The sequence below is a fragment of the Monodelphis domestica genome, chromosome 2, assembly GCF_027887165.1.
Source record: "Monodelphis domestica isolate mMonDom1 chromosome 2, mMonDom1.pri, whole genome shotgun sequence".
Lineage (NCBI taxonomy): Eukaryota > Metazoa > Chordata > Mammalia > Didelphimorphia > Didelphidae > Monodelphis > Monodelphis domestica.
The window spans coordinates 380,261,248-380,283,346 of NC_077228.1; the positions used below are offsets into that span (position 1 = coordinate 380,261,248).

Consider the following 22,099-nt stretch of genomic DNA (forward strand, 5'->3'; position numbering starts at 1 on the left):
AATATTTGATGATGAAGGTGACTACCAACAAAGCTAAGATGTGCATGCCCAAGTGTCTTTGATTTCAACCAACAGCTATGACTGCAGGGAATTTTATTTTATTTTTAACATAAAACATCCTGGAAATGTTTGTCTTGCCTGAGGACTACCTCCTAAAACAAAAATTACTTTAACAACCATCCTGATTGTTTTCAAACCAGAAGTAATACTCATTATAGCAGAGGTAGAGTAATGAAGAGTCTGATATATTTCGTGTACTGGAACAAGAATTTAATAAGGGGTACCCTAGAGGCCTGAAATGTTTTCTTAGCACACCTCCCAAAGAGTCTTACCACGCCCAGGGAGTAATTTCTTTACCAGGCTGGATGTTCCTGATTGTAGGTGAAAACATACTGTCATATACTTTCTTATCTAGAGCCTAATTTAACTTCAAAGGCAGTTTTTACTCCTTCTTTGTGTGGGGTTTGGCAACTAATTAGCAAAGATTTAATGTTAGAGAAAAACTGAATACCCCACCACAGCAGAATTGAGATGTTTAAACTACTTCCCTACATGCTTTATCTGAATGAAAAAATATTCGTCAGGAGCCCTCTAACTTCTTTCTCTGCCTCTCTCCTTCTCTCTCTTCCTCTCTTCCCCCACCCCCACCACTCCCCACTGTCTCTATACCTGTCACTGTCTCTCTCCTCTCCTCTCTCATTCTCTTTTTCTTGGTTTCTGTCTCTCAGCACAGAAACGCTTGCTAACTTCTGTCACAAAATCTGACTCAGTTTGTCCTCATTTTTCTTTTCCTCTCTCCTATCTCCCTTCATTTCTATATTTCTTTCTATCAGTCTCTCCTCTTCGTCTCTCCTATCTTTTCTCATTCTAGGTCTCTCTTCACAGAAGTTGTTGCTAACTATAAAAAAAAAAAAGCAAAGAAGTTGGGGTGTGGATACAAACTTCTCAAGTGTTTTGGTGTTTTCAGTCAAATCAGCTATATCTAACTCTTCTTGACTCCATTTGAGGTTTTCTTGGCAAAGTGACTGGAATGGTTTGCCATTTCCTACTCCAGGTCATTTTACAGATATGGAAACTGAGGCAAACAGGATTAAATGATTTGCCCAAGGTTGAACAGCTAGTAAGTTTCTGAGACCAAATTTGAACTCCAATTTTATTGAGTCCAGACCCAGCGCTTATCCACTCTGCCACCTAGCTGCCCCAAATTGTTTTTCAGTCATGTTTGACTTTTTGTGACCCTATTTGTGGTTTTCTTAGCAAAGATATTGGAGTGGTTTATCCTTTCTTCTCTAGCTCATTTTGCAGATGAGGAATCTGAGGCAAAAAAGGTTTAGTGACTTTCACATTGTCAAACTAGCAGTAAATGTCTGAAGCTGCATCTAAACTCAGTTTTTGACTCCAGGACCAGCTGCCCAGGGTTGTCCAAAAGCATACTGACTCCCTCAAGAGGCATTGAGGTGACCCCATGATGTTAATATTATAGAAAGGATTTCTGTGCAGGCATGGTTTAGACTAGATTATTTCTGATGTCCCTTCCAACTCTGAAATCCTCTGACTTTGTGATCTGGTGATCTCTGATCTCCCTCGTGACTAAGAACCTATGATACTACTACTAATAGTAGGTAGCATTTATATGGCACAGCTTGGTGGTGGAGTGGATAGAGTTTTAGGTCTGCTATCAGGAAAACCAAAGTTCAAATCCAGGATCAGACTTTTTTTTAAAATAGATGTGTGACCCTAGACAAGTCACTTAATCCTGTTTGCTTCAGTTTTCTCATCTATTAAATAAGCTGGTGAAGGAAATGGCAAATTACTCAAAATCAAGAAAACCCCAAAAGGGAGACAAAGAGTCAGACATGACTGAAACCGCCCACCACCACCACAAATATTTCTTTAGCATTTTAAGACTTGCAATGTGCTTTTAACTCAGATGATCTTCAATTTAACTCTATGAGGTAGATGCTATTATGACCGTTTTACAGATGAAGGAATTGAGACAAAGAGATGTTATGGCTTGTCCTGGATCTCACAGCTAGCAAGGGTCTACTGCAGAATCTAGATTCCAGATCCCATGCTCCATGCTCACCTATCAACAGGATTTTAGCTGAGTGCTACTAGAATTGGATGGACACTGATGGGCATTCACAGTAGAATTGGCAAATGACTAGGTTGAAATGCAAACCCTTTGGTAAGAGATGTCCTAACACTATCTTTATTTTTCAGTCCTGAGTCTATCATTATTTATGCCCAGCTCTACCTCCAAGAATTGAGATCAATAAAAGTATTGAAATGCCATGAAAAAACAATAACAAGAAGGAAATGGGAAATATCAGAACCCTCAGGAGAACACATAGATTCCCAAGATTTTCAGTAAAGATTTTACAGGTGTATGAAGTGAATAAAGATAAAAATTATTAGAACATTGCCCATATTCTTTTTTTTTCCTTCTTTGAATGAATGGGTGGCTTTTTTCTTCTATGGCGTTATCCTTTTTCTCTGCTTCTCAGTCTTTCTCTTCTCTTTCCCTCTTCTTTCTTTCTTTCTGTCTCCATCTCTGTTTCTTCATCTTTCTCCCTTTGTCCCCTTCTCCTCAACATAAAGGTAGAAAGAAAAATGGGAGGTCAAATTCCACATGGTGAATATTAATAATGGCTTCTAAGGAGTTTTGATCCTCCTATAAGCACACAAATTCAATTATAATATGTTTTCAGAGCAGCAGCAAAAAAAAAAATTTAACATTATTTCGTTATACGATAGTCTGTACTGTCTTCTTCAGGAGAAGCTAGTTTTCACAAGACAGAAAATAATGTTTTTAAATTTATGTGCCCTATCCCTACTCTCATTTATCCTAGATCACAGTCGAAGAACATAGAGCTTCATAAAAATCAACTCTCCCTGACGGAACACTTTCTCACAGACTTTTCTCTCTGAAACAGTCAGGCCTGTTTCAAAAAATATATTCTGGCTCAGATGTGTCATTCTCCATAAAGAGACCCTAAACCTTTGGCGGAATGCTTTCCTCTGTATATCCAAATTTAATTTGGGGATTTTTCTGTCAATATAAAATTGCATTTTATAAATAAGGATAGTTTGTTTTCTCTTCCTAATGACTGCTTCCAAAATTTTCAGCACAAAGCCTGTTTTAGCTCCACTGAAAGAGGTAGCTGGAGCCAGAAAACTTAGGCTCCCATCCCATGCTCAGCACAACACGTTTCCTATTTGGCAACAGCCACTTTTTCTTTAACATGTTTAGACCGCAGCTCCTCCCGCAAAGATTACCATTAATGAATGTCTTCAGGTGAGTCACTGCCTATGATGGATGCATGTAAGACCTCTAGAGGGAGGACATATTGGGGAGAAATACTAAAACATTAGGAAATGTGGCTGGTCATCTGAGTCAGAAGATTGGGGACAATGCTAACATGAAAGAAAAGTTGTGGATCTTTTCAGAGAATATCTGACTACAGGAAATTTAAAGGATCCTAAATTTAGAGTAGAAAAGGATTGTAAAAGTCATCAAATCCAGCAGTGTCAGATTCAAATAAAAATATATACGGACCACAGATTGACTTAAAAAAAACACAAATTGACATCATCTATATTGTACTTTTGTTAAGCATTTCCCAATCACAGATATATAGAGATGTAGACATACATATATATATATACTTTTTTTAAACCCTTACCTTCTATCTTAGAATTAATACTAAATACTGGTTCCAGGGCAGAAGAACAATAAGAGCTAGGTCATTGGGATTAAGTGATTCGCCCAGGATCATACCTTTAAGAAGTGTCTGAAGTTAGATTTGAAGCCAGAACCTCCCATCCTGAGGACTGTCTCTTTATCCACTGAGCCACTTAGTTGCCCTTCCCAATTTTATTTTAATCTGATTTGAACCCCCTGGGAGATATGTTGGGCCTCTAGTTTGACACCTGTGATTTATCCAACCTCATTTTCCATTAAATTCCTCACTTTACAAATGAGGAAAATGAAGATTAGGGAAGTGGATTCATTCCTTTAAATTGTCCATTCAGATCACTAAGTAGCATATGGGATTTGAACCTAGTTCCTGGCTCTAAAACTAGTATGGTTTCTAATGCTATTCAATTCAATTAAGCAAACATTAAACACTTACTGTGTACAGAGCAATTTGCTAGATACTGAGGCAGAGATAAAGTTTAAATATGACACCTTCCCTGTCCCCATGGAATTTACAATCTGGTATGGAGATAAGATAAATACACAAATAATTGTATTATATAATACATTCATTGGAGAAGTACCAAACCAAGTGCTGCTGCATGAAGCCTGGAGGGGAAATGCTGTTACTAATAAGGCATGAGAGCAGAAATCATGGAAGGTTTCTTGGAAAAGATATCACTTCATTTGGATTTTAGAGAAGAGTGGGGAAATCTACAGGTGAAGAAAGAGAAGGAGGGCATTCTGGGCACAGGGAATGACACTGACAAAAGTGAAGAGAAGTCTAGGATAAATTCAGGACACAAAGAATAGTCCAATTTGGTTGGAATGTAGAAAGCATAATGGGAGTAATGAGGGGCAAGACCCAGAAGAACAAAATGTGGACCTCCTTGAATCCCTGACCAAGGCACTTGATCCTTACTCTTTAGGCAATGGGGAGCCACAAAACAGATCTTTGTATAATGATAGGGGTCAGTATTGGAGTATCATTTGAGGTAATGTGGGATGTATGGAAAAAGACTCTTAAAAGCAGTATTTGGGGAGGGGGACATGTTTAGGACTGGGCCAGTTGAAAGGACAGGCTCTCATTATGTGTCCAGCCATGAAAGAGTTAGATGAGATCTGGGACTAATTTTTTTTTAATTCTTCCCTTTTTCATAGAATCCATACTAAGTATGGTTTCCAAGGCAGAAGAGAGGTAAGGGCTAAGCAATGGAAGTTAAGTGACTTGCCCAGGCTCATACAGCTAGTAAGTATACATAGTAAGAGCTTAATAAATGTTTGTTTCCAACAGAAGAAATTGACCAATAAATCACAAAATAATGGGATTGTAGAATTTAGAGACAGAGCCTTAAAATTCACCTAGCCTTACCTCCTCACTTTATTAATGAGAAAGCTATAAAGTCCAGAAAAATGAAGTAATTTAAACTTCATGCTAGATTTCTGTTACCTATATGAAAAACATCATAGCTTAAGAAATTATATATATATGTGTGTGTGTGTGTGTGTGTGTATGTAAACACACACCTTTCAAATAATCTTATTACTTGAATCTTGAATGGAGTTGGAAATAAACTCCTAAAGACTGAAATAAATTAAATGCAGATTTCTACTTTTAATATATCAAAAAATTTTGTTTTCAAAATACATTTCTGCTTTATATACATTTTGGCTGTTTTTCTTCTACATGACATGAAAAGATCCTTCTTTGATCTGTGTCATCACAAGTTTGTGGAGCCCGAGAACTTTCCACTGGAAATTCCAAATTCCTGAATTTGGTTCTCACTAATAGAATATGGAGAAATTCAAGACCTCGAAGCAAAAGTTTCAAAATTTTCAGAAAAATTTCTAGGTACTTTCCAAACTGAAGTAGGTATAGAAATTGGATTATAAAGATATTTTCAAAAGAGAAGTATTATTTTCTTGGTTCATCATTCTACATTTTCTAGATTTGAAATTTAGTTGTTGTTTTTTAATTAATGATGGAATACGTTGTCTCTGGAGTTAAAGGACCTGGGGGCACTTACTCCCTATGTGGCCTTGGGGAAGTCATTTAATCTCCTTGAGTCTCAGTTTTCTCTTCTGTAAAAGGAAGGAATTATGATGAAATTATGAAATTGATGGCTTCTGAGAGCACTTCTAGTTCCACTTTCGACAATCTTATGTACCATTCCCTACTCAAATTATTCTTTGTTAATGGCACAGTAAATAAATATATTTCTAGCTTTGGAAAATTCAGAAGCTACTAAGCTAATATTTACCCTTAAGGATTAGGGATGGGGAATGGGGGAAATAAAGTTACTCGAAAGTGTTGTCTCTTTTGCTCTGAATTCACCACCATTATCTTTTACAGTTTTCCTAGGAAGACCAGATTAACAATTTTAATTAGCTCTCAGAACTAATTTCCAATAACTGGATCCATCCTCCAAAGCTAGATGGATTAACTAAAGGGAATAAGCAAGAACTAGAAATAAATGCAGATCTTTGTAAAGTCTTAGAATACCTTTAGCAGAATCTAAAGGGAACCCTTATAGACCCTGTGGTTCCCAAGACCTATGGAAGCTAACTGGAAGGTTTTGTGTTCATTTTTCTTTACTTTCTAAAGGCATTGACCCATGACCAAAGCCTGCACTTCAGCCCTGGCCCAGTCATCTCACAAATGAATGCCCCAGGCCACTACATCTCCAAGGCTGCTACTGCTGGAAAACCAGTCTAAAGTAAAAACTCCTGAGGGTGGGTCACCAGCAGTGGCTTCCTCATAAGACAGACAGCAATGGCAAATAAATGGAGACTAAAATCAACCTATTTTGCCCAACCATTAAACAACTGGGGAAAAAATGTGAGCATTGGCCTTTAATGAATGAGCCACCTTTTCAAAGGAACAGGACTTCTGAAACCCCTTTATAAGCTTGCAGGAGCAAAGGAGGAGATAGCTAATGTAAAAAGAGAGAGATTGAAAAAAAAAAGTGTTTAGAGGCCCTAGCCCCTGGGTAAGGGGAGAGGAAGAAATGAATCCATTTACTGACTAACAAGAATCAGCATTGTTCAAGTTTTCCCTGCCAGTAAAAGCTGATGTTTACCTCCCTCCAGACAGAAGATGCCCTCTGCATTTGCTCCCAGGAAGAGTAGCCTTTTAATAAGGTTTTCGAGGGAGAAAATTCTGCTCATTTTATTCTTTCATTCTTCAAAAAAAAAACACTGAAATTTGTCTTCTTTTTCCTTATCACCATACAAAGTCTTGGGTATTTGTATTTTGGTTTATTGGTTTATTAATTTTAAGGATTTGGGGTTTGTTTTTGAAGTCCTTTTACTTTAAGAATGTTTACATTCTTTTTCCTCAATCCTAGCTCATCAAAGGATGTGAAGAAACCATTCCCCAGAGCTCGGTCCTCAGCTGTTTTCTTCCCATGAGCTGATAAGGCCCAGCTGAGCTGCTGAGGGAATTAGGGGAGAGGCAGAAATGAGGATCTCAGTCACCTGCCTCTCCCACCGCCTATGTGTCCTTCCTTCCACATGGAACGCTTCCTAGATCATGATAAATCTGGGATTCTGCTGACTGGTTGGCAAGCTTGCTGAGGGATGATTTATAAAGGCAGGGCCTCAGGAGGGAACCTAAGAGCCTTTCCAGACCATGTGTGACCTTCCCAGATTGGGGGCCCACAAACAAAAAGCAGCCAAGGCCTAGTTCAATGAGAGAGAATTCCAGATTCCCTGAGGAATCTGTAGGATTCCTCAGCTTGTGCTTTGGAGGAGTCAAATTCGGAGAGAAGGTTCACAGAAGATAGACAGAGGGACCTTGGAGGCCATGGAGTCCAGCTCCTTCATCTTACAGAGGGGGCCACGAAGGCCCAAGGAGGTTGTTTCAGGTGGTAAGAAGAGGAATCCAACTCAAGTCTTCTGAACCCAAAAGAAATATTCTTTCCGCCACCCAATACAATAATAAATGTATATTTTATATGCAGTACTTGTTGCTTTTCAGTCATATCCAACTCTCTGGGACTTCGTTTGGGGTTTTCTTGGCAGAGATACTGGAGAGATTTGCTATTTCCTTCTCTGGTTCATTTTACAGATGAGGAAACTGAGGCAAACAGGATTTCATGACTTATTCAGGGTTATATAACAAGTGTCTGAAGTCACATTAGAACTCAGTTCTTTCTGATTCTAGGCCATGCATTCTAACCACTTTGCCACCCAGCTGACTTCATGTATAGTCCTATTGTAACCAATATTACACTCATTTACAAACAAAATCCAAAGATAATTTTACTAAGAGAAAATTTGAGCAAAATGATAAAGTCTTCCAGTTCCAATAGCTTTGGTTTACTTCTTTCTATTGTATCAGAGATGAATACCTTCTATAAAAGGCGCTTCTATCCTGGCTGTTATTTGGTGCAATGGGAATTTTGCCATTATTTGTTGTTGGATTTGGAGTCAGAGGACCTGTATTCAAATCCTGACACTGTCCTTTCTGTGTGATCTTGGGCAAATCACCACCACTGTAGGTCCCATCTTTAAATGAGGAGATTTAGTAAAATGGCTATTAAGATCCTTCCTGGAGGTCAGTTACATAAAATAGCTGAGAGCACAGAACCTGAAATGAGGAAGGGGTAGGTTCAAATGTGGCCTCAGACCCTTTCTGGTTTAATGACCCTGGGAAAATCATTTAACTCCAACTGCCTAGCCCTCGCTGCTCTTCTGTTTCAGAATTGACACTAAGAATGAAAGGAAGGGTTATTTAAAAACAAAATCCTTGCCAACTTTAATTCCATAATCCTATTTCTGCTTAGAATTTTTAAGTTTCTGAGGGTTTTTTAAGCAATCTGATGACTCATAGTAACATCCAAAGTGGGAATATTATTCTCAGTTTACAAATGGGAAAACTGAGATTGTAGCAAGGTCCATACATGTCAGTATTTTAAAAGAGATACCCTTCCCCCGTCCCCCCCAAGAGTGAGTTCATGAGTTCAGTCAAAATCACTAGTCCTCTGGTGTCTAAGCTTTTGGTGCTGAGTTCCTCTGGGCTCAGCTGTGCTGGTCAGGAAGGAACACATAATCTGTCTCAAGACCCATAGCTGGAGCCTGGCCTTCAGAGTGGGATTTTCCAGAGAGGGCAGCCTTCTCGAAACCCTATAAAATAGCAGGTTAATTCCATGGAATTAATTAATTCCTATGAAGCACTAGAAAGAGAGGTGGAAGGTAAAAAGGCAATGACAGCTTGTTGTGAGTCATTTGGTGCAGGAATTAGAGTGATATGACAGGTATTTGGGAGTCACTTCAAGACTGAAATGAGGCAACAGAAAAGTTAAGGGAGCTGTGTCTGGAATCAGGCTGAAGAAGTTAAACTTAAGACTGGAAACTGGACTTTGCGTTCAATTGTTTCCCCATATAACTAAAAAAACAGTGAACTAAGCCCCACTGACTGTGGAACCAGCAGGAGAATATATACTGAAGACTTGAGAAATACCAGAGAGAGGAACAGCTAAGGTGACTCAGTGGAAAGGTCTGGAGCTGAGAGGACCTGGGTTCAAATTTGGGGCTCAGACACTTTCTAGTTCTGTGACTGAAAGCAAGTCATTCAACCTCAATTGGCTAGCCCTTGCCACTCTTCTGCCTTGGAAATGATACTTAATATTTCTTCTAAGACAGAAAGTAAGAATTCTTTTGAAAAGAAAGAGAGAAAGAGGGAAGAAAGAAAGAGAGAGAAAGAGGGAAAGAAAGAGGGAAAGAAAGAAAGAAAGAGGGAAAGAAAGAAAGAAAGAAAGAAAGAAAGAAAGAAAGAAAGAAAGAAAGAAAGAAAGAAAGAAAGAAAGAAAGAAAGAAAGAAAGAAAGAAAGAAAGAAAGAAAGAAAGAAAGAAAGAAAGAAAGAAAGAAAGAAAGAAAGAAAGAAAGGAGGGAGGGAGGGAGGGAGGGAGGGAGGGAGGGAGGGAGGGAGGGAGAGAGAGAGAGAGAGAGAGAGAGAGAGAGAAGAGAGAGAGAGAGAGAGAGAGAGAGAAGAGGAGAGAGAGAGAGAGAGAGAGAAGAAAGAAAGAAGAAGAAAGAAAGAAAGAAAGAAAGAAAGAAAGAAAGAAAGAAAGAAAGAAAGAAAGAAAGAAAGAAAGAAAGAAAGAAAGAAAGAAAGAAAGAAAGAAAGAAAGAAAGAAAGAAAGAAAGAAAGAAAGAAGAAAGAAAGAAAGAAAGGAGGAGGGAGGGAGGGAAGGAAGGAGGGAGGGAGGGAGGAAGAAAGAATCAGCAGAACTTGGAAATGAAATGGAAATGAGGAAATATCAAAGATAATTTCAAAGCTAGAGGGCAGAAACAGAAAAGAAAATACATAACCATGGCTATTAAGGCAAAGAAGCAGGATATAGATATTGTATTATTATGTATAGCATTTCTTTTAAATATATATGTATAAACATACATGTATATCAATATATCATACATTATTATATACATGTTATTCCCACCTAATAGAATGTATACTCCATGTGGGCAGAGAGTATATGGTTGGAGAAAAGTAGGTGCTTAATAAATGCTTATTGATTAATTAATGAATTGATTATAGGACCAGTCTGAGTCAGAAAGATCCCAGTTTCCAACCTTCTGGTGAAGGCTAGGAATGGCCTTCCTGGTACTAATCAAAGTATGCCCTATAAGAGATAGTTAGGAGAGGGAGGTGGCACAATGGATAGAGTTCTGGTCCTGGACTAAGGAGGACTCATTTTGTGAGTTCAAATCTAGTCTCCAATCCCTACCAGTCATGCATTAGTGGGCCAGACTGGCATTGATTAGTGGATTTAGAACTTTTCATTTCCCATTTATTCATTCAATAAACATTTATCAAACACTGAAAATATGTGATTTCCTACTGGCAGGGATTCTCATGTACAATTTAGTGGCTTTATGTTCTATTTGAGTTGGACATCAGAGCTCTCGGCAACTCTATAAATTGAAGAGGTTTCTTACATGATTTGATAGAGGACATTTCCTCACTAGAAGTTCCCTGTATCAATGAAATCACCAAGGTCTGTTCACAAATAAAATAACGCAAGTAAATAGATGCCACACACAAAGCTCGGACAAGACAGTCATAGGACATTCCATTGGAGATTCATAGCAGATGTGGGTAAGAAATACATGCCTAAAGGGAGAAAGAGAGATTGGAGTCTGGTGATATCAGTCATAAGGAGATGAGATATATAATTGAAAACATGTAAACAAGCAAAGGCAGTGTCATACAAGAGAAAATTTACCTGGAGGAAGGATGAAGAAATGTAGATTCTCAGCTTAGCTCAGCCATTTATTAGTATTTCACTTGGCCAGACCATATTCGCTCTCTGGGCCTCAGTTTCTTATCTGTAAAATAGAAGAGTTGATAAGCTGTAGATGGTGATAAATGATAGATAAATTATTAAAATTAGATAAATTTTTGGAGTCCCATGAAAATAACCTTATACTTCTATATTTCACCAAAATATAGTATTTATTTAATTTTCTATACATCTATCATTCTTCTTGCCCCTTCCACCCCTTGCCTAAAAATAAAAATATAAAAAAGAATGTAAGCTCCTTGAAGGAACAATAGGTGGAACAATGGATAGAGCACAGAGCCTGGAGTCAAGAAAACTCATCTTCCTGAGCTCAGATCTGTCCTCAAATATTTACTAGTTGTGTGACCTTGGATAAGTCACTTAATCCTGTCTACCTCAGTTTCCTCATCTGTCAAGAAGAAGGAAATGCCATCCCACTTCAGGATCTTTGCCAAGAAAACCCCAAACGAAGTCAAGGAGAGTCAGATACAACTGAACAACAAGCTCATTGAGGCAAAAGACTGGTTCCTTTTTGCCTTTGTATCCCCAGAGCTAAGCACAATGAGTGGCATATAAAACGCCCCCAATAAATGCTCTTAAGGGGCAGCTAGGTAGTACAGTGGATAAAGAACAGACATTTCCTAGTTGTGTGTCTCTGGGCAAGTGACAACTCCAATTGCCCAGCCCTCACCACTTTTCTGTCTTGGGACCCATAATTAGCATTGATTCCAAGTCAGAAGGTAAGAGTTTCTTTAAAAAAAAAAAAAAAGATTTGCAGCCAAGAAAAAGGGTAAGTTTTAAATAAATAAATACTTTGAAAATTGGATTGTGGGGGCAGCTGGGTAGCTCAGTGGATTGAGAGCCAACCCTAGAGATGGGAGGTCCTAGGTTCAAATCTGACCTCAGCCACTTCCTAGCTGTGTGACCCTGGGCAAGTCACTTGACCCCCATTGTCTAGCCCTTACCACTCTTCTGCCTTGGAGCCAACACAGTATTGACTCCAAGAAGGAAGGTAAGGGTTTAAAAAAAAAATTGGATTGTATTGGAACTAATATTCTGTGATCCAAATGAGGCCTTTAGTAAGCAAAATTTAGCAAAAAATATATAAAATTAGAGAAGTTTGAGGATGGTTAGAAAGCAGTTTCTTTGAACCCAAGTCTTAAATGGTGTTCTTTAAAAAGGGGAAGGGACAACTAGGTGGTTCAATGGATTCTGAGTCAGCTCTACAGACAGGAGGTCCTGGGTTCAAATTTAGTCTCAGATATTTCCTAGCTATGTGACCCTGGGCAAGTCACTTAATCCCCATTGCCTAGCCCTTACAGCTCTTCTGCCTTAGAAATAATTCACAGTATTCATTCTAAAATGGAAGGGAAGCGTTTAAAATAAATTAAATAAAAAAATAAAGAGGAGGGGGTCACCACATTCCTAGTAATTTGGGGTCAAGGAAAAGAGTAAGAGAAAAGGACACAAGATTCAGCAGAAGATAATGGGAGAAACCCTAAATCTAGAGTCACAGGACTTTAAGGAGCAGCATGACATAGTGATGAAAGGTTTGACTTGTAGTCAAGGTTCTAATCTTGCTTCAGACACTTTCTAGTGGTGTGACCCTGGACAAGTCAACTTAACTACCTGGAGACTCAGTTTCCTCCTCTGAAAAATGAACGTTTTTAACTCAATGTCATCTAAAATCTCTTCTGGCTCCAAATCCATGACCCTGTGATCTGAGGTGGATTCTGGTTCTGGCCCTCTGGCCCTCAATTTTCTCATCTGTGTATAGAGGACAGGACAAGATGGATAGATAACCCCTAACATCCTTTCCTTCTCTAAAGTCTATAATTTCTCCATCAGTGGGTTATATGCAATATAGAAACACTTGGTTGTTCCAATTATTTTTTTCAGGGTGTAGCCTTTGCACCTTTCCTTTTTTCATTGTCTATAAAAACTATGAGAAAAGTTTCTATCGACTCTAGTGCGATGCAAACCAACCAGGGCACTTTCACACCAATTCTTTCGGTAGAAACTACTATTTTAAGCAACCTTGGGAAGTCTGGGAATTGCTTGTGAGAGAAAACTCTCTTGATTTCATGCCTTAGATTAGAAAAATAAAAAGTATATAATGGGAAAAGGACTGAAAACTTTCCAGCTAGACCTTTATACCCCCATGACCTGAGCAATTTTGGTAAAGAATGGTCTTACTTGGCTGAATTGCTTGGTTATTGGCAATTGTACCCTTGATCGAGTGGAATTGTTTTCTAATTGGTTCTGAGTCATTTGTGAAAAGCACAGGGAATGTCTGGAATTTAATGGAGCTAAAAACAATGGCTGTATTCTATATCTTTATGGAAGACTTGGATAGCCCTCTTTCTGGGCTTAAAATGTGTGAACTGACTTATATCTGGTCGTACCAGTCTTCCTTCTTTTGCACATATATTCCTGCCTTCCATAACTCTCTTCTTAGGTGATACATTTCATCTATCTCTCTGGAGGTGTTTTCCCAGTTTCGATCCACGCTATCAGTTGGATGAGGTAAGCTGAGGAGCAGGAGAGCAGAAAGGTGAAGCAATTTTTCAGCAAAACCTCATAACAAGGCAGTGATAAAGCCAAGGTAAGAATTCTAACTTCCTGGCTCTCATTCCTAGGATAACCTGCATCTCTTGCAGTAATGCTTCCATGACAGCCAACCTCCCACTCAGGAGAGGTGCCCTAGCATGTCCTGGAAGAGTAACATCAATACCACCTCTCCTGAACGCTTGCAGCTCTGGGTAGCAAAACAGTCCTGCTATGTGGAAAGAGCTTGGTTTTCTGTCATAAATTTAAATGAAAAAAAAAAAAGGATGTTGGAAATGATATCATCCAACCCCTTAATTTTATAGAAGAGGAAACCAAGGCCTATTAGGATGAAATGATTTGCCCAGGTCCTATACTATGATATATACATATATATATATACATATATATGAAGTATATTTATAAAATACATATCATATGCTATACTATATTTTCCCAATGATAGCAATAAGTGGCAATATTTGAATCTTGCTTTTTCAGTTCTAAATCCAACACTATTCCCACTAGACCATTTCACTTTATTTTATATATATTTTTAAACCCTTATCTTCCATCTTAAAATCAGTACTGTGTATTGGTTCCAAGGCAGAAGGGTGGTGAGGGCTAAGCAGTGGGAGTTAAGTGGTTTACCCAGGATCACATAGCTGGGAAATGTCGAAGGCCATATTTGAACCAAAGATCTCCCATCTCTAGACCTGGCTCTCTCTTCACTGAACCACCTAGCTTCCCCCATCAGTTTATTTTTAAATTCTTCTGTCTATACTAGTCTAGGCTAGACAAGACTACACTGTCACTATACCCAAGTACTACACTCACTATACTATATTAGACTAGACTAGACATACAATACTAGACTACTCTAGACTAGATTATATTAGACTAGATACTAGACTAGACTATGCTATGTTAGACTAGACTGGATTATGTTCTACTAGAGTAGTCTAGACTGATACTAAACCTTGATTGTAAGACAGAAGAGCTGTAAGGGCTAGGCCATTGAGGCAAAGCCATTTGGCTTTACCTTCCATCTTAAAATATATTGACTCTAAAGCAGAACAATAAGGGAGCCAATGGAGTTGCCCAGGGTCACATAACTATGAAATCTCTGAGGCTAGATTTGAACTCATCAAGTTGTATCTTCTTGACTCCAAGTCCAATACTCTATCCACTATGCCATTCAACTGCTCATCTGTGGGGGAGAAAGAGGGTCTAAATGGCCTCTGAGAATGAACTGTAGGAGCAGAAACACAGAAGAAAAACAACTGCTTGATCACATGGGTTGATGGGGATATGATTGGGGATGTAGACTCTAATGATCTCCCTAGTGCAAATATCAATAATATGGAAATAGGTCTTGATCTGACACATGTAAAACCCAGTGGACTTGCACATTGACTTATGGGATGGGGTGGGAGGAGGGGAGGAAAAAAGCATGAATCATGTAACTATGGAAAAGTTCTCTTAATCAATTAAATAAAAAATTTAAAAATAATAATAAATGGCCTCTGAGGTCCATTAGTATGGACAAAGGACAAAAATCACTTCCCTTCTGTGGCTCTCAGTTTGGTCACCTATAAAATATGGTTTGGGGAGAATCAAATGATTTCTGGGACTTCCTTCCATCTCTACAAATTCCATGAAATGTATTAATTTCATAAATTTCCATTCTAGTAAAGGTCAAAGGTTCCTTAAAAGCAGTGGATGTGGTGGTAAGAGTTAGGGTTGGGTTTAACTCTGAGCTTCTTGGTTGGCAGATGGAGTGCCTCTAGGTAGCTGTTGCTGCAACAAGTATATGTAATCTCCCAAAATAACCCAGCTACTGACAAACTAGAAAACACATAAAACACAAACACATGCTCCAGTTATTTTCAAGTCCTCTGTAATAAGAAAACTGATTTTGCATATCACCTTTCATCTGAGGATTTCTAAATTTTTTTTCAAGTAATTAAGCCTCCAAGAATACAGGTAGGCTAATGTATGAAGAGGAGTAAACTGAGGAACCTTCAGGCTGAAGGTCAACACAGAGGCTGTGAATGAAGTGGAGAAACCTTAATTCCTCTGTTGTCCTCAAGAGTAGATGATTGGGGACAGCTGGGTGGCTCAGTGGATTGAGAGCCAGGCCTACAGATAGGACATCCTCGTTTCAAATCTGGCCTCAAACACTTGGACTATGTATAATCCTTTGAAAAAGACAATAAATCTCAAAGGTCCATGATCTTAAATCAAATATTTAACACAAACCTCATCTCACTTTAAAGTGAAGTGAGCAGAATGATGATCAACTTTGAAAGCCTTGGCTACTTGGATCAAAACAATGATCCAAAATAGTTCCAAACAGTCATTAAAATAATGATCCAAAATAATTCCAAAGATGAAAAATATTATCCAGTTCCTGAGGAGAACTGATGAACTCTGAGTGTGGACTGAAGCATACTTTTTTAAACTTTATTTTGCTTGCCTTTTTTTTTAACAACATGGCCAATATGGAAGTGTGTTTCGTATGACTTTCACTTTTGCATGACTTCACATATATAAGTGAATTGATATTTGCTTTCTCAATTGTTGTGGGATGACCAATATGGAGAAATTATATAAATATAATTAATATATATGGGACCCATATAGGTCTAGATCTTTGATCCAAAATTTCAATGAAGGGCTTCTTGCACTGTCGCTTTAAAAATGTAATTTGGAACTCAAAATTTTTAAAAATGAATGTTAATATTAATGAAATGTGATTTTTAAAAGATTTTAGTTCAAATAGAATTTCTTTCTGTGATGGATCCTGTCCAAATTCTTCCTTTAATTAATTTGACGACCTTGAGAGCATCACTCCTTTCTGGGCTTCAATTTTATCTAGCTTTGACATTCCTTACTTCTAATCTTTTCATCTTCTGCCCTCCTTTACGTGTTTTTTTTTTTTTCCTGCCTGCTACCGTCAACCTGTTGAACAAGTGGAAAATGAATGTTAATGGGACAGTGATTGATTGGTTCAAGATAAAGCATCTACAAGATCAGATAATTATTTTGAATCTCAAGCATCTTACACAGAATACTTAAATAATACCAGTTAGGTAGGGTTACCATTAACAAACCTGTACCTATTTGGAGAACAGATTCAAGTAAAAGCTTTAATTTTTTTTCCCCTTAAACTTGACTTATATTCATTAGAAACTCTTCACATTTTTGAAATGTTTCACATTTGAGCCACATGTCACAAGATGCCACAAACCTGCTAACTGTTGAATTTTCAAAATGTCCCCCATTTTTAGAATCATTTTAATACTAACAGATAAGAATGCTGAATTCGATCTATTTCATTTCTTCTCCTGAATCTTATTCTAGGTTTGTTTCCAAAAGCCACAAATTGAATGTATAATGAAAAAATATAGACATATTGTCTATAGAATGATTTAATTTATATTTCTGAACAACCAGAAACACTGAGATCCCAACATAATACAATTGCCTTTGTGTCTTGATATTCACAGAATGAGAATAATGACAATCATTCCCTTTCTCAATGGGGCCATGTCTCTCATAATTGAAAAGAAATGGAGATCATGAGAGTATCTGGACCAACAATACTAAAGGTATAGACATAGTTCTCACATTAAGACCTATATAAGACATTTCACTTTAGCTATGTAAACAACTCCACACAAAGTTGGCAACTCCATATATGTCATTCCACGTGGAGACCATGTAAAATATAATCAGATGAGTATAAATGATATATTTATGTTCACACACATATAAATGATGGCTATTACCATTGTTATTATTATTAGATTGACTTTAGGTAATTAAGATTTTTGCCTGCCTAAAACATATGACAGGACCAATATATTGATCAAGCTTTGACGAAACCATCGCTCAAAACAATTCTAATACTTTTTTTCTTGGCATATTTTCAGAGCTAGTTTCTCATCCACAAAAGAAAATTAGTTTCATTACTTCTTAGACATGCTTATATAGTCATAAGATATAAGAAACTGGACCAGTGGCTGTACTGGTATTAGGACCTCAAAGGTAAGAAACCTGTCCCTACTAATATGGATTGGCACCTTCTCTGCAACTCACACTCTTAGAGAATTGCCCAGAGCAGTTTTATTAAACTCAAATAGAAACTGAAACCACAATTTTATATATAAAGATCTCTGTAGGCATACATTGATTTAGTTTTTTATTTTTATTTATTTATTTTAAAATATTTTTCCACGTTTATATGATTCATTGATTTAGTTTTTTGAATCTATGTTTTATTTAGTTATTTATTTAGTTAAATATTTCCCAGTTATGTTTTAAATTGGTTGCAACTTCACTGCTGGAGTATTGATGGCACATGTTTGACACCTATGGTCTAGATAAATTAAAGTTTAAGAGATTTGCCCAGAATCAAAGAACCAATCTGTTCCACAGGTGGGACTTGAACTCAGGTCTTCCTGACTTTGAGGTCAATTTTCTATCCCTCTCACCACTTTGCTTCTCACATGTATTAAACACTTAGAGCTATAAGGATTTCAGAGGTTATCTGTCAACTTCTCTTCTTTTACAGGCAACTCAATCTAGGCTATAGACATGTTGGGTGATTTACCCAAGGTAACACAATGGCAGCAATAGGACTGGGATCTAAAACTTCAAAACATACTTTTTCAACCAAATCATACACTGCCTACCATTTATAAAATACCAAAGAAATCACCATAGTTTCTAGGCACATCATCTTTTCTACAGAATAAGCAGTAGAAGGAAGACCAAATGAATATATAATGATAATTTTATATAAAAAAATTTAATTAGCCTCTTTGTTGACATTCCCATACAGATGTCTGCTAGACCCATATTCATAATGAACTAAATCATCCTTGAAGTTCAGGGTAGGCGGTTAGTCCATGGTGAAAAGAATTCTGTTCCCTCCATAAGATACAACATCATTTTTGGTCACTTTCTTCTTGGTACTTATAGAAATAAAAGAGACAGAGAAGACAGAGGCTCTGGAATCAGTACACTTGGGCTCGAATCCCACTTCTGATGGGTATTACTTGTGTTGCCTTGGGCAATTCATTTAAGTTCCTTGAACCTTAATTTTTTTCATTTATAAAATAAGGGGATTGAACTTTGTGCAGTCATTTTTTTCAGTTGTATATAACTCTTCCTAACCCAATTTGGGGTTTTCTTAGCAAAATGGTTTTCCATTTCCTTCTCCAGATCATTTTATAGATGAGGAAATTGAAGCAGACAGGGTTAAATGACTTTATCAGGGTTATACAGCTAGTAAAAGTCTGAAGCTAAATTTGAACTCAGGAAGATGAGTCTTTCTAACTCTAGACTTGACATTCTATCCACTGCACCACCTAGCTGCCCAGGGATTGGCCTACCTAGTCTCTAAAATCTCCTAGAGATCTGGATCTTTGATCCAAAATTTCAGTGGAGGGCTTCTTTGCACTGTTGCTTTAAAAATCCTTCACTGTCCTTTATGGAAAAAAGTCAGTATATTTTTTAATGACTTCTATTACCTGAACAAGCAACAAGATAGATGTAAAGAGTACTTGTAGTCAAGAGAACCAAGATTGAAGGTAAGTTTTAATAAAATATAATTGAAAAATATTTAACAAAACTGGGCCTTAGCTTCCTCATCTGTGAAATGGGAAGAATAATGCTTTTGCCACCTAATTCCCAACGCAATCATGAAGGAAATGCTGAAATGTACTGCATCAAAGCAATCTCTTGGTGGGAAAGTATAATGGTATGTAAAGATGTCAACATTGTTTGGCAGAAATGTTTTTTAATATACTTTTACTTCAAATGTCTCCCACAAAACATTCACATCTTGCTAGGACACTCATTTAATGCATTATTCATGGGTTGAGAATTTCTGGGGGAGGGGGTAAAGTTCAGTAACAGGTTGAAAGCATCATAATTTTAAAGTCTATCTCATTGATTTGCACATTGTTTTTTTCTTCGATTATAAATATCCATTTGCTTCTAGTAGCATGCCTATTCTAAAGTTCACAAAGCTAAACTATTGATTAAAATATAAACCTTTGGAATTGCATTTTAGAAAAATATACAATCATAACTCAGAGATAATGCAGGTTGGGTTCCAGACCATCGCAATAAAGTGGAAAATCATAATAAAGCAAGTCACATGAAATTTTTTGGTTTCCTAGTGCATATAAAAGTTATGTTTGCATCATGCTACAGTAGATTAAGTGCTCAGTAGTATTACGTCTAAAAAAATCAACGTACAAGCCTTAGTTAAAAATACTTTATTGCTAAAAAAATACTAACCATTATTTGAGCCTTTAGCAAGTCATAATCTTTTTTGCCAGTGGAGGGTCTTGCCTCAGTGTTGATGGCTGCTGATTCATCAGGGTGGTGATTGCTGAAGGTTGGGTGGCTGTAGAAGTCAGTAGAAGATTCGGAACACACGACATTTATTGATTTAGTTCATTATCTTATATGAGTGTGGTTTGGGGCCCTCCCAAAACAATTACAATGTTAACATCAAAAATCACTAATCACAGATCACCGTAAAAGATGCCATAATAATGGAAACGTTTGAAATGTAGCAAGAATTACCAAAATGTGACACAGAGACTCAATGTGAGCACAGGCTATTAGAAAAATAACTTGTTTCAAACAGGGTTGCAACAAACTTGAATATGTAAATATGTATTTAATATATAGGATTTATTTTTATATTTATTATATATTATATAACTATATTATATTTATTTTATTTAGGTGAAATACTATTTAATATATATATTTAAAAAGCAAATGTCTGTGAAGTATAATAAAGTGAAGCATAATAAAATAAAATATGCCTGTAATTTAGGTTTTTGTTTTTAAACCTTTAACTTCTCTCTTTGAATGGATACTAAGTATCTGTTCCAAGGAAGAAGAGCAATAAGGGGGTTAAATGACTTGCCCAGGGTCACACATCTGGGATATGTCTGAGGCCAAAATTGAATCCAGAACCTCCTTCATCTGTTTTTAAAAGAGAGAGGAAAGATGTACTATTACATTCAAAATAATAATAATAGCTAACACTATGTACCAGGTACTGTGCTAAGCATTAAGAATTTAAACTTCATAGCAACCCTGGAAAGTAAGGACTATAATTACCCCCATTTTATCAATGAAAAAAACTGAGGCACAGATTAAGTAACTTGCCCATGATCATACTGTAAGAGTTCAAATTTGAATTCAGGTCTTCTTGATTCCTGGCCCAAGGCTCTATCCACTGCTGTCCAAAACTCATTAAAAAAAAAACTCCTCAAATAAGAAAGTTCTTAAAAAATAACCTCTATTGTTCTGCCTTTCAAGATGGTCACCATCAAATTATTTCATGTGTTAGTTACTTCAGTTTCCTTGTATTATGGCTCCTGGAACTAAACCAAAAAGTCTCCAAGAAATGACAGTTTTCTATATTTGCCCTATTTAGGAAAGGTCAGGAAAGTCAGCTGACAGAATCCTGCCCTCGTCTCTAAAGCTAAAGCATTCATAGTGGTGGACCATGGGGGTAAGATGGGATGTCGCTGCCACATGTGTTCATTAGCTCAGCTGGCTTGTATTAACTCTTTTCTTTGTTACAAGCGGAGGCTCCTTGGGTGGGATGGGACTCCACAGTACAGAAATAACTGTGACATAAAAAAACAAAAGATAGCCATAAAACTTTAATTAAAAAATGAATTCATTTCATGGAGAGCTCTTAGAGATAAAACAACCACCATGACCACAAAAACAGGTTAAGTATCTTGATTAAACAACCAAGAGAAATTCTTAGGAGCCCAAATACCCAATGTTTCCTGTGATGTTTGCTGAACTCCAGACATCGTTAGCTTGGCCCATCCTTGGTTTGCCTTAGAAACGATACTGCAAGGAAAAGTGCATGTACATACATGTGAGTTTGTGGGAGGTGGGTGATTCATGGAATGATGCTCCTATTAACACAAATAGATTACAGCATCGCTCTGAATCCAAGACCACGGTGCCCTTTGGCAAATCAGAAGAGTAAGAGTATTGTCTGCATTTGTGGACTGAGAAAATATACAATGTTCATTCCAAAAGGGACATGAAGCCACATAAGCCTAAGAGGGAAGGGACTCTTGCATCCATTATAAAATGAATGATGGAGAACCATTTCATTTTGCTTTGTTTAGGGAAAAAACAAAACGAGTTCCCTTCAAATGAGGTAAACTGAAAACTCCCCACTGAGAAAAGAGGGGGTACTTTACAATCACACTGACTTTTCCTTTGGTTTTCCCAGAATTGTTTCTCCCTCTATACTTTATCAGACATCCGTAGTACATGACACAATGCAAGAGCTTGACTAGAGCAGAAAGGCTATGTAATAAGAGTGTGTAGACTTGGAAGACCTGTTTCAAATTTCCAATTTGAAATCTCTCTCCAGCTGTTGTTCTTATTTCAATGCCTGAAAGACTGAACCCTTTCTTGGGGGCAGAAAGCATGCGGGTGTGTTGTGTCTGGCATTCTAGTAACAGAATATTCAAAATATTTTAAACCCCAAAG

General features: G+C 37.3%; 1 long non-coding RNA gene across 1 annotated transcript in view; it reads right to left on the bottom strand.

The window, feature by feature from the left end:
* Positions 1-248: 248 nt before the first annotated feature.
* Positions 249-22,099, bottom strand: part of LOC103102696 (uncharacterized) — a 77,676-nt gene continuing 55,825 nt past the window's right edge. Inside the window, exons 3-4 of the long non-coding RNA XR_008916646.1 lie at positions 10,934-11,036; positions 249-2,586 (exon numbers count right to left, since the gene is read on the bottom strand). This is a non-coding gene — a long non-coding RNA (uncharacterized LOC103102696). The remainder of the gene's footprint in view (positions 2,587-10,933; positions 11,037-22,099) is intronic.